At 43.8% G+C, this 13,264-nt stretch overlaps 1 long non-coding RNA gene across 3 annotated transcripts in view; it reads right to left on the reverse strand.

Moving 5' to 3' along the window:
* Window positions 1-2,273: 2,273 nt before the first annotated feature.
* The window catches only part of LOC140645202 (uncharacterized), a 34,018-nt gene continuing 23,027 nt past the window's right edge, over window positions 2,274-13,264 (reverse strand). The window contains exons 5-8 of one of the 3 annotated variants that reach the window (XR_012039952.1): window positions 11,953-12,014; window positions 11,298-11,389; window positions 9,816-9,989; window positions 2,274-2,513 (exon numbers count right to left, since the gene is read on the reverse strand). This is a non-coding gene — a long non-coding RNA (uncharacterized lncRNA). Of the gene's footprint in view, window positions 2,514-2,593; window positions 3,898-5,223; window positions 5,530-9,815; window positions 9,990-11,297; window positions 11,390-11,952; window positions 12,015-13,264 lie in introns of those variants that run through there. The other 2 variants (XR_012039951.1, XR_012039953.1) reach the window with 2 other exon arrangements.

The following is a 13,264-nucleotide window of genomic DNA, read 5'->3' on the forward strand; positions in this document are numbered from 1 at the left end:
AATTACACAGCGGCAAGAGAGCGGCTCTGCCGACATCCCGGTCTGCGCTCGCGGCTGGTAACGCCAATTAGCACACCGCTGCCTCACCTGCGGCGCGTTCATTAGCATATGCACATTCACATGTCTCATGAATTTTTATCACATTTAGTAAAAAGTGTCCTTGTGTTCCCTTTTACCCTTCTGTGAACAGGGGCATCACCGCGGAGCGGGCAAGAGGTGGTTTCAGAGGCTGCTCTGGCCATTTCTTGGCTGCTGGCGGCTGCCACCCAGGCAAGGCTGGGTGACTCTGAGCGACCCAGGGTGACTCCGAGTGTGTCGTACGTTGTAGTGGGAAGTCAAAGACACTAGGACCTCTGGGGAACGGGTAGAAAAATTGTAATGTGCTGAATGAAAGGAATAACTATTGGTACACGTTCCACCAAATTTTCTAGGAGCAAGCAACTGTTTGGCTTTAAGTTCCCATTCTAGCCGCTTACAGCAAACACAGCATCACATGTGCCCTTTGATCCCCTGCTGCCCCTGCTGCCCCTTGCAGCAATGGAAGCCTTCAGGTGCTCCGCAGCACCTCGCACTCGTCTTGATTAGGAGACTGCTCTCTCCTTAGAGGGCCTGTCACTAGCTCACTCAGTGACAGATCACAAACTCATTGTCCCAGACTTATTTGATTTTATTATTTCATTGTATTGTATTGTATTGTATTGTATTATTTTATTTTTTTATTTTATTTTATTCTCTCCCATGATTCTTGAATTAAAAGGTAGCTTTTCTGCTTCCTGAGGTGGTGAATACTTTCAAAACTACTGCTTAGGAGAAAACCCACGACACTTTCAAATGGTTTCATTGTGTTTACCGACAATCATAGAGGAATGTTTTAGTCCTGCTAAACTGGGCTGCCAGGCCTACTGCTGAGCCGGTTCTGCAGACATACGTACCTGTGCATACACTGACAGCCTACAGGCCTGTCACATGAATACCTGCAACCAGCTAACACTGTTCTCATTAAGATATTTGAAAAGCTGCAGTTTCTTCTCCCTGCGTTAAAGGGAACTCAGATGAGCAGAAGCCAAGCAGTAAATCTCAAAAGAGGGCTTTGTCTAAAATATCACAGTAACACCCGTGCTAACAGTGAATACCTAATGGAGATGACAGTTAATTCCCGGATAAGCCCAGATCAATAAGCCCAGGATGAAGCTTGTGAGTATCGACAACAAAGTCTCCTTTCTCCAGGGGCTGCAGCATGGGACGGGGCAGGAGGTGGGGGCTGAGCGGGGCTGGGCTGGGCTGGGCTGCTCTTCCTCACTCTTGTCTCTATCGACATCTCCCACTGCAGCAGTGACACTCACAGCACAGACCAGCTAAAACAGAAAGTACAGAGAAAACTCAGTCCTTCCCAAAGCAGCCCGTCTGCATCCTCCCTCCCCACCGCAGAGTATCCCCCAAGCCCACCTTGCTCATCACAGCCTTCAGGCTCAGATACTGTTGTGATGGGGTTTAGTACAAAACCCTGGCTGACAGGCAACAGATTGAGGAATAAACAGCAAAAAACTTGCTTTTTAAAACCAAACAGCCACATGCCTCTCAGAGGACAGAGCTTCCTAGAATAAGGACTTTTGCATTAGGGGGTTGCCCTGAAGTACAACAGGTGTCTCTTAGACACCTGCCTTGAAGAGAAGAGAGAAGAGGAGAGGAGAGGAGAGGAGAGGAGAGGAGAGGAGAGGAGAGGAGAGGAGAGGAGAGGAGAGGAGAGGAGAGGAGAGGAGAGGAGAGGAGAGGAGAGGAGAGGAGAGAAGGGAATGGAAGGGAAGGGAAGAGAAGAGAAGAGAAGAGAAGAGAAGAGAAGAGAAGAGAAGCGAAGAGAAGAGAAGAGAAGAGAAGAGAGAAGAGAAGAGAAGAGAAGAGAAGAGAAGAGAAGAGAAGAGAAGAGAAGAGAAGAGAAGAGAAGAGAAGAGAAGAGAAGAGAAGAGAAGAGAAGAGAAGAGAAGAGAAGAGAAGAGAAGAGAAGAGAAGAGAAGAGAAGAGAAGAGAAAAGAGAAGAGGACGAGACCACTTTCCAAGGAGAAAGGAGATCACATGCAGAAAGTCCCTGTTTAGTTTATCAGGCTATGGCTATGGAGATTGTAGGGACTGTGTCAATTTTTTTCAGAAACATTTTTCTACAGAGACAGCATTGAAAAAAACTGTGTATGATACTCAGTTTTCAAAAAAACCTCCATTGATTTCTTTGGCCCAGATTCAACAAAATGCCTACATATGTTCTTAATTTTGGCCTATTCTGTACCCTAGTGAAACAAATGGGCAGGGAATATTTCTACCCCACTGAAATCAAACCTTTCCTTACTGTCACAGCAGAGACCAGCCCCAACCTTGCTCTGCAGAAGACTGTGTTTGTGGGCAATTTCATTGCCCAGAGATTGAACACGAGGAAAGCACAGAGCACTCTCAGCTGGGAGAGAGAAATGGAGCCAACAGCTGAGCAACACGGGGGTAGATGATGGAGTGCTGAAAAATGTATGCTGAAAGAAGAATGGAAGCACAATATTAGATGCTCAGCATTTATTTAAATTTTAAAAAAATCTTTTAAAAAAGCAGGCAAAGCATGTGGAAAAGATCTAGCGAAAAAAGGAGTCCACATGTTTATGTCCACATCACTAAGCAACATTTCTTAGGCTATTTATAATGATGTTTAAGACTAAAAATCTTTGACATTACTTCAAACAAGCAGGCAGGCTAATCAAACTGGCAACAGAAGCTACAGCAGCAGTTTGGTAGGGAAAAACCAATCATTATAGGTCTTTGTATGAACACAATCCAGTTACATTAACTTAATATGGTGAGAAAATCTTTATTTAGAAAGAAACCATTTTAACCTGAAAAGCAATCATGTGCCAAGTAAGTCCCACTTCCAAAGAGACTGTAAGTGCTCTTCTGTGCAAGCGTTATCATTTTCAAAGACTTTTAGTACCATTTGATTTGTTCCGCATCCAGCTGAGTGATCCCCTTCATGAGATGGCACTGGCACAAATCAGCCAAAGATCTTGCTGCTTGAAAATGACAGCAGTTCTGATAAGGTTCAGTACAATTTCACTTGACACTGGTTTTCTGATAAGGGTCCTGTATGTGACCACAGTGAGCAGAACTAGTGGCTCAGCATTAAGCATTTAAATGTTGCCATCCACCTAACGCTCATACATATAAATCTGAATATTACTTTGCTGACACCCTTTTTGCAGGTATGTGATGACACACTAATTGGGGGAGGTATAACATAAAAATATGTGAACTGCATATCAACTTTCGATGCTTAAAGCACCAAAATAATGGTTTCTTTTTCAAGTGGAGACACCAAAGATCACCTGCTGAACAGCTGCAGTACTGGAGGAGGTAAAAGCGTGGCAGAGGCATCCACCTTTTTCCACACGGCAGCTCTGCAGTTGATCTACTCAGAGAAGCAGTGTTTTGAGATTAAGAAGGAACTTCTGGAAGGAGAGTTGAGGAGGACTACAGTCATTTAGATGTCATCTGATTCCTGGTATGCAACAGTAGAATATCAAGACAAAAGTTTTTGTATTTTTTGTTTTTTTCTAAAATCCAGAAAAATTGCCTTGGTTACCCATTCTTCTCCAGCCAGACTCTTCACTGTGGGGTAAGAAGTTGACTTGACTCTTCTTTGTGAATCAAAATGCTGACATTTCTCTTTCTATGTATGTACGTGTGTACCTCACCAGTCGCAAAACCAAGTGAACTCCACTGCAGCTCCCCGTAGCCTCAGAGGGCACTGCAGGACTGCCATCACGCCTCTCATCGCTACAGGGAGGTGCAGCACTGAACTCACAGGTGACTCCCTTGTGACAAACACAGCTTTCCAAGCAACAGAACTATTGACATCGGTGGGGTAACCTGTGAATAAAATTACTTGGCAAGTATGAATTTTGCAGATTTAGGCCCTGTTTACTTGACTTGTCCTTGGTTGCTGTGACCAATCAAATCTAAATCAAGTTTCAGATTGGAAAAACGTGCCAAATGCTGTTACTTTTGTCATTTAATACATTGTGACTTTACAACGTTGAAAAATCCCCAAGGCATATGTTGTGCCAATTAGCTTGTTTTCAATAGCTGAATACATCTGAATAATAAATTCAATTACAACCTCTGTGTATGTTATGGAAATGGGATGACATGGGGCCATACTGATGTTTATTTAGCTGTCTGAGGATGATACACTTACAACGAGAAAAAAATTTAGAAAATATTATCATCTTCGTCGCTGAAACAAGAGTGAAGCTAAGTCCTGCCCTTAAGAGGTCCGCCTATGGTGGTGGTGCTGCAGAGCTGCAGCACCTGATGAGTAGCCGGTGCGGCTGGCCGGGGGTTCCCATTAGCTTCCGCAGGCAATGGCTCAGGTCCTGGGCTTGTGCCCAGGTAATGATAATATCGTTGTGAGTCCAGAGGAAATATGGCCAGCAAGACAATTTTTAGCAAGGCAGCAGAATATATCCCCTGAAAGAGCAATCTGGTGGTTGGTTCAAGAGACAGGAGCAAAACCTCCAAACCCTCCTTTTACACTAACTTAAAGTTTTCATACTGAGAGTTTCCCCCAGTGAGGTCCAGCAACACCCATTTCTTGCACAGGCCTGAAGGAATTGGAAGTCCCTTAGAGAGCTCAACTAGTCTGTGATAAACCCTTGTCAAAAACTCTGAGGTAGAAAAAAACCCAGACATGAGTTGTGAATTATAATGCGTCCTCTTTCTAATTTGAACTACCCTACGTTCCTTTATTTTTTCAGTTTCCCCTTTTCTTGTTTTAACTGAAAAGCCAAAGGAAAACCAAAGGACCAGTCTTAAATAAAACTTGTCATTTGTCATTTACATAATATAAGTATAGTCATGTTTGTTGAAATCGCTTTCTCTGCAGATAAATGCCTACGACAACTGTATTCTCAGCTCAGGAGAGAACATCAAATTGATTACACATGTATACACTGGGAAAACATGAAAATTTGCCTACTTTGTTTCACCAACATTTTACTACTCTGAAGGCATGAAAATATGACTTTGAGCATTGGCCTTATTGACTAAATAAACAGAGCATAAGTTTTTTTGTTATAACCCCTTATATTGCGTTATAACACAAAAATTGTTTGGGTATTTCAAGGACCCAAAAGGGTACCGGTGGGCTTTTGGTATAGCTGCCTTGGAGATGGAGGAAATTAAACAGCTGTCTACCTTGCCCGGTCTCTTGGAGGACCCTTCTGTTGTGGGATTGCTGAGGGTCAAAGAACAACAGGTGCCAATCGCCACCACATCGGTGCACTGGTGGCAATATCGCACCAACCGAGACTCCCTGATTCCCATCCATAAGCTGATTTGTTGACTGGAGAGCCAAGGAGTGATCAGCAAGACTCACTCACCCTTTAACAGTCCCATATGGCCGATGCGAAAGTCTAATGGAGATGGAGACTGACAGTAGACTATCGTGGCCTGAATGAAGTCACGCCACCGCTGAGTGCTGCCGTGCTGGACATTCTAGAACTTTAAGATGAACAGGAGTCAAGGGCAGCCAAGTGGTATGCCTCAACTGATATCACTAATGCATTTTTCTCAATTCGGCAGCAGAGTGCAGACCACAGTTTGCTTTCACTTGGAGGGGTGTCCAGTACACCTGGAATCGATTGCCCCAGGGGTGAAACACAGCCCTACCATTTGCCATGGACTGATCCAGACTGCACTGGAACAGGGTGAAGCTCTGGAACACCTGCTGTGGGCAACACAGCAGAGGAAGTTTTTGAGAAAGGGAAGAAAATAGTCCAAATCCTCCTGAAAGCTGGTTTTGCCATAAAACAAAGTAAGGTCAAGGGACCTGCACAGGAGATCCAGTTTTTAGGAATAAAATGGCAAGATGGACGTCGTCAGATCCCAATGGATGTGATTAACAAAATAACAGCCATGTCTCCACCAACTAGCAAAAAGGAAACACAAGCTTTCTTAGGCATTGTGGTGTTTTGGAGAATGCATATTCCCAATTACAGTCTGATCCTAAGCCCTCTCTGTCAAGTGACCCGGAAGAAGAACAATGTCAAAGGGGCCCTCAGCAACGACAAGCCTTTGAACAAATTAAACAGGAGATAGTTCATGCAGTAGCCCTTGGGCCAGTCGGGGCAGGGCGAGATGTAAAAATGTGCTCTACACCGCAGCCAGGGAGAATGGCCCTGCCTGGAGCCTCTGGCAGAAAGCACCAGGGGAGACTCGAGGTCGACCCTTAGGGTTTTGGACTCAGGGATACAGAGGATCCGAGGCCAGCTATACTCCACCTGAAAAAGAGATATTGGCAGCATATGAAGGGGTTCAAGCTGCTTCGGAAGTGGTTGGTACCGAAGCACAGCTCCTCCTTGCACCCCGACTGCCAGTGCTGGGCTGGATGTTCAAAGGGAGGGTCCCCTCTACACATCATGCAACTGATGCTACGTGGAGTAAGTGGGTTGCACTGATCACACAACAGGCTTGAACAGGAAGCCCTGGTCACCCAGGAATCTTGGAAGTGATCATGGACTGGCCAGAAGGCAAAGATTTCAGAATATCACCAGAGGAGGAGGTGACGTGCTGGGGAGGCCCCACTGTACAATAAACTACCAGAAAATGAGAAGCAATATGCCCTGCTCACTGCTGGGTCCTGTCACATTGTAGGAAAGCATCAGAAATGGAAAGCTGCTTTGTGGAGTTCTATATGACAAGTTGTAGAAACTGCTGAATATTGTAACACAAAAATTATAAACAATTTTTGTGTTATAACCCCTCCTGACTGACCTGATCACTCGTTATCATAACCTTGTATTTAATTATGAGCCAAATTACTATTTTGCACTAAACGTAACATAAACATCGTGTTAATCAATTTAGGTCACTAGAAGCAATTCCTACTGAATCCCTATTTATCAAAGTTACCATAAATAAAAAGAAGGACAATTTAAAGCACTGACTGAAATTAAGGAAGCCTGAAGGTAATGCTTTGTCTAAGGAGTGTTGCTTTTCAGCGGTCCATGCAACCCTGCTGCTTTATGCCAGCTCTGAGGTGTCCTCTGGTGGCTGTAGCGGCAGCAGGACCAGCCACTAACCGGCCAAATCTTTCCTGAGGGATTAGATCAAATGCCCCAAAATGCAGATAATGGCTCAGGTTAGATGTAAGTAAAATAGAAGATATTTTAATACAAAAGATTATCTGAAAAAGCTTTTATATGATAAGTTTTTTTTCTTTCTTTGTAGCATGGGAAGTTGCCCATCTCTGTGGGCTTCCAGTGTCATCTAACCCACCCCTTGCTACAGCAGGGACCTAGTGTGATACCCTGCTCTTTTTCTGAGCCACATTACACCTGCTTTGCTTATATTTTGCTTCTAACTCTGTCAGAAGTGCTGGCAAATATTTTCTGCCCTGCAATGCCTAGGTGTTTGCAGTATAATGCAAAACCCATTTGCATCGCTCAATTAGCAGCCCGTGGAACAGTTTGCAGGGGTGATGGTGGTCCATTCTGAATCTGCATTCCCAAAAATATTTCCTTGCGGAAGCTAAACTGTATGATCTTGCCTTTTGACACATCCTGTGCAAACCTATGCTTATTCAAACATATGCTTTTTACTACATTATTGCTGCTCAAAACAGTAAGAACAAACCTAATATAACCCCTAGTGCAGCAGAGGAATTGCAGGTCAGAGATGTGAAGCCCAGTCTCACAGATGCTTATTACAGAGAAAATCTCTGTAGGGTAAACATTGTGCAGGCTAAAAGCAGAGAAGGAATATGGACAGAAGGAGAGAATAAATCAGCATCTTAGGAATACTTAACAACGTGACCCTTGCTCCTTCTATACTACTGACACTTAGTTCCTCACCTTTAACTGAAAATATGTATCCAAGGCTTGAGGGGATAGTAGGGTATAAAGATTTTATTGGAGCTCACATGGTATGACACACCAAGAGAAATACAGCATGCAGGTCATCTCAAATTAGTGCCGATAAAACTTTTATGTACTCTTTCCGAGTACTTATATGACACTCTCATCTCAGCGCTAGCCAAGCACCATGTAGCATCAAAGTGCCTTGCTACATCACACTGCCACAATTCTGTATCAGTTTCACATGTTTTGGGTACCACTGCCCTGGAAATCACAAAAAGGATGCGCCAAATCAAAATGCATGGAGCAAAGAATGCTTTAAAATTATTATTGAAGCAATTTTTTACCTTTCTGCCTAGAAAGCAAATTTTTTATTTCTCCCAGGCCATGCTGTCCCAACCATGCAAAATGCCAAAGAGGGTCTCTAACAAAGGAAATCTCAGTGCTGGAAAGCAAAATATCCACTGGTGCTTTACTACACTTTTGTGAGTGGCACTGGGCCAGACTGACGCTGAGGAGCAATCTTACCTCAGCCCGCTTGCAAACCCTTGGTGCCAGCTCTGCCCCGCTGCTCGTAGATGCCTGACCAGGAGCAAGGGGTCTGGGGAGGGCAGTGTCCACAGGCAGCAGCGTCCCTCTGACATGGGATATTCAGGGCATAATCCTAACCACCCTCTACTTTCTGAATCTAGCCTTAAGGGGCTACTGGGAACTAAAAGGGAAGAGAAACAGTTTTTCCGTGCATGAGAATATGCTGACTTTAAGATCTATGCTGCCATTTTTAGAGCTAGAAATAAATGCTATGTATTACAGAGAGAAACTGAGAATATCCCTGTTTTGGTGGTATTGAATTATACTTCAAACCCTGTGCATTGCAAAGCACTGAATTTTAAACATTTTAATGGTGACGAACTGAGTATCACCTTTTTAAATGTGGGGAAAGAGGTTGGTATGAAAGAAGGAGAAAAAAAAGTGAAATTAGTAATGAAGAGAGACTGTTTCAGTGTGCTGAGTCCTTGAAAATTAGAGTTAATCCCAGAGAAAAGGACTTACAGGTAAAGGGCAGGTGCATAAATCATTAGTGCGTTAATCTATGCATAAATTCATACTTACGGTAGCTGCCCGAGGAAGCTTAATTTATTCTTCTTATGGTCAGACAATAACAATGGTTTTGGCCAGAGGTCTTTCTAATCAGTTATCTGCATGTGGTTTAACTTGCATATCCAGGAACACACTCCCTGATACAAAATGGCCAACCCCATTTCTCCTCCATTTTAATACATTTTTTCAAAGGAAACTCTTCTCTGTGAAAAGATCACCCAACAGGGATCCAAAAACTGAGAAACAGTACTGAGCTGTCAGGCTTAACAGGCTTCTTTGGTCTTGCCCATTTCATTCTGCCCCAGCTGTTTTCCCAAGTGCTGTAATGAATAGGTCAGTTGATTTCTTTTTTAGTACAAGTTCATCGCAATTTCCATTTTTAAGTATGAACTGGGCACTGAAACCCAATGTCATCGTTGTGCCTGCTAGTCCTTCCTATAGCTAACGTCACCAGGCTTAAATGTCTTGTTTTCAGATGCTTATGATTTAGTAAGCTTTAACATTTGCACTAAAATTTTCCAGGCTGGAGGCTTGCTTTGAGATGTCTCTTGTTGATTTTAAGTTTGTCACAGTGATCCAGCTGTTTCAGGGAATTAAGGGAAACTGTTGGTAGTGAAAAAATGAAGTATGACAGAGAGGGTCATGCTGGTGTCAGCAGCGTGTCCTGATCACTGCCAAGAGAATCTATCCACTCAAGTGTCGTAAGAGACAAGCATGAAAAAAGCAGAGTTTGTTTACAGTTGGTAAAGACTCATTAGCGGTTAACAGGGAATTTTCCAAACATTATAAATGAACTTCAGCACCTCGCAGCTTCCCTGCTTACATACTCACCGTCCTCAGCGAGGAACTGACCACTCTTCCCCACCGAGCGACAGGGACTAAGGCAGTTTAGGGCTCAGTTGCTTCCTCCGGCTGCCCCAAGTCAGCGAGGCACAAGAAACGCGCCAACGTGTCCTCCCTCCAGCTGCCGAGAGGTCCCTTGGTGCCTCTGCTGCCACTCGGGCACTAAGGAGAAAGCAAAGGTCACTCATCGGAAACACAAGCGATGAGGACCCAGACCTGCAGAAGGCCAGGGAAAAGACAGGGACAAAGCGCCCAACAGAGAGGGGGCACTTGAAAGAAGGGTGCTTGCAACTGTTGAGCAATTTTACTTATTGCCATCATCTCTACCTCTGAAATCGTACTGATCTCTGTCGATAGGGTATTTGTCCCAGTTTAGGCAAGGTGCCCTCTTGAGTCAGTTCTGGACAAGCACTTTTTTAAATCAGACCTGCTGGCAAATGGGGCAAACTGGATTCTCTGCAGATGAGTGGGAGCTGAAAAGTGTTATGTGTGCTTTTGAACCATTCTGCAAGCACTTGTTGGGGATGCTGGAGACCAGCTTCATGATTCCTGTTCTAGCTGAACAGATGGGCACTGGGAGATGAAGTATTAATCGTTGGTGGCGATGCTCTTAGGAAGGGAAAAGCCACCATTATTCTACAGGGTGATTATTACAGAGAAAAGGTAAAGGACTTTCATTTCTCCCTAAACACGAAGAAGATTCCTGTGCTAGTAAAGACTGAGGTTTGCTTATGCACAATGAAGTCTCTGTGTAGCAGAAACGACAACCTGCCTCAGCAGAACCCCTAATCTGCCTCATAATTAACCATGAGCTCCAAAGAGCCTGGATCAGCCGTTCAGGTTGCAAGCTGCAAATAAAGACACAATGAGGCTTAAGACCTTGGTATGCCAAGGTAATATGCCTTCTTGCTTAAACTAGTAACGTTTCATTCTTTCCTAGCATTTAACATTGCCAGACCAAAGTACTTCATAACTAAGGTCAGTATCATTGTCCCTTCTTTCCACAAAAGGAGAAGTGGTAGCACAGGGAAGTGAAGTAGCACATCCAAGATCATCCAGCATGCCCAATGGCACTTGTAGAAACATAACTGAGGACTTCTGAGTCTCAATCTGGTGCTGCAACTTCCAGATTTTCTTTTATTGGAGAGAAACTATTTTTCACATAGAGTCAGAAGCACCATTTAAACCTGACAGGAAAATTAACACAGAAGAGAGGTTGAAGAATACATAGACTGTATAAATGCTTGCAGAGGGATTAGGCTTTGCCTTGTATGCTGGTTTAGTTGGTGGGAAGCTGTGCTACAGCACAGACCTGCAAATTGAGCCCCAAGGGGTCAGGGAAAATGGAATGAACTCTGCAACTTCTTGTATGATTCCTGATAAAAGGAAAAATTCTTGCTCCAGAAGCCGATCCAGCATACTGATGTGGTCCAGCAGGATGGAGCAGCCGGACAGCACTGGCTTACGTACCTTTTCAGAGTCTGGCACTCTGGCTTCTGTCAAGAAACTGCTTAAATTATAGATGAGCAGATGTGAAGCTTTTCAGAGGCACACATCAGACCCTGTGTAGCACAAAAGGCATTGCCAGCATCTTTTCATAGAAAAACACAGACAACGCATTAGGACTGGAGAGTGATTCTCTTGTTTGGCTCCAGAAACCCAGACCGTACTCTCACTGGCCTCCCTCTGCCCTAGCTGGTTTCTCAACTGTGAAACTGTCGCAATGCTGCCTTTTGCCAAAGTACTTCCCGCGTGAAACTGCTGTGAGAGAGCGAATTATTATTATTTCTTGCTACTCACAGTTGGTATACCTGAACTAGGGAACCTGAGAAACAAACACAGGGATGTGCGGACAGGGACAGAATGAGAGTGCAACTCATCTGGACCTCAACCCATGATATGGGGTTCAGCAGACATGGCCAAACACACTTATCCTGCAGCGCAGAGTCTGTGTAGCAACCTGTCTCAGCCTTAATCCCTGTTAATTTAGTGAGACATTTTTCTGAACTGAATTTCCATAAATGAGATCACAAACTGGTCCAAAAATACTACTCCACCTCCAAATGTTCAGATTTGGATATATGTCAGAAAGGTAACTTGTGTTTAGTTTCAACTGCTAACTTACACAAATCAGAAGCTTGCAGAAAAAATGCTGTCCCGTGCTAGGGTTTTTTTCTTAACCTTGTCCTGAAAGAAAAGATACACGAACAGTTTTACACATCTTTATTGAAAGTGTCTGAAAAATGTCATTGCACACCACCAGTTTTGAACATGTTCTGTCAGAAGCACTTATGTGGCAGAAGAAGAAGATGATGTACACGATGCTGCATTGTACCAACACATACTGCAAAATAAGTAGCACAAATATCGGTCTGACAAAGAAAGGCAAAACTGCCTTCTAATACAGCTTTCAGGTGAGACCACGTGCAAGACAGCCAAATAGAAAAAAGAACCAAAAAAGGGTGAAATGAAGATGGTATTAGGTAACACAGGCCAAATTCTTTTTTGTTTAATTTCTTTCCATTTAGTGATTCAAGGTCCACATGCTTCTTAAAACATAGTACAAAAGCTACGAAAGCAGCTAAAGCAGTCATCTGAACTCTTGTTTCCATGCCTGCAGCACATTGCTAGTGCTGAGAGTCACTGCAGGCTTACGGCCACTGCAACTGAGGGGAGGATTTGGTCAATGAGACCTCAGACAACTGGACTGTCAATTCTAATGCCTTTCAGTTCATGACTCCTTTCACTAAAATGAACTTCCTAAAGATAGGGCAAGGATATTCTTTCTCGAGATCTGACATTTACTTTTCTCCCTTTTCCAATACACTGAAGTAATCTCTCAGCGGAGATCACAACAATACATGACCGCATAACCCAGCATCTCCTGCCTTGTTCTTCATTTTCTAGTCTGTTTTTGCACACACCTGAACTCAAAAAGGTCAGCTCATGAACACTGCTCATCGCTTCTGCTCATCGGAACTAGATAGGTTTTGAGTGCCGAGCTGAGGTTAAAAATGGGGAAATGCAGAGGGAGTGACCAACACAGCCTCCACCATGCTATTGAGGTTACAGCTGTGTGTCTTCTTCTCCACCCCGACTGCTGCTACAAGGCTGGAGCACCCTCAGAGTTGTCTTTTTAACACAGGACCACCCATGAGGGACTGCTCCCTTTTCATTTCTTCGTTTTCATCCACAAATCCTTGCTTTCACCCAATTACATCCATGTAAGCCAGACAAACACCATGTCATTATTCTGTCTTTACTCTGTGTGATTTTCAGAGCAACCTGCACACTAATTACCTATCAGGTCAAGCCCCAAATAGGTGTAAACAGCATACCTTCCACTAACTTCTCATTAACTGGATACATACATAGCAAAAACCACAGCGGACACTAGAGAACCAAGCCTTTACTTTGATATTTCCAAGGCCTAAACT

Source organism: Ciconia boyciana, chromosome 1 (genome assembly GCF_034638445.1).
Source record: "Ciconia boyciana chromosome 1, ASM3463844v1, whole genome shotgun sequence".
Classification (NCBI taxonomy): domain Eukaryota; kingdom Metazoa; phylum Chordata; class Aves; order Ciconiiformes; family Ciconiidae; genus Ciconia; species Ciconia boyciana.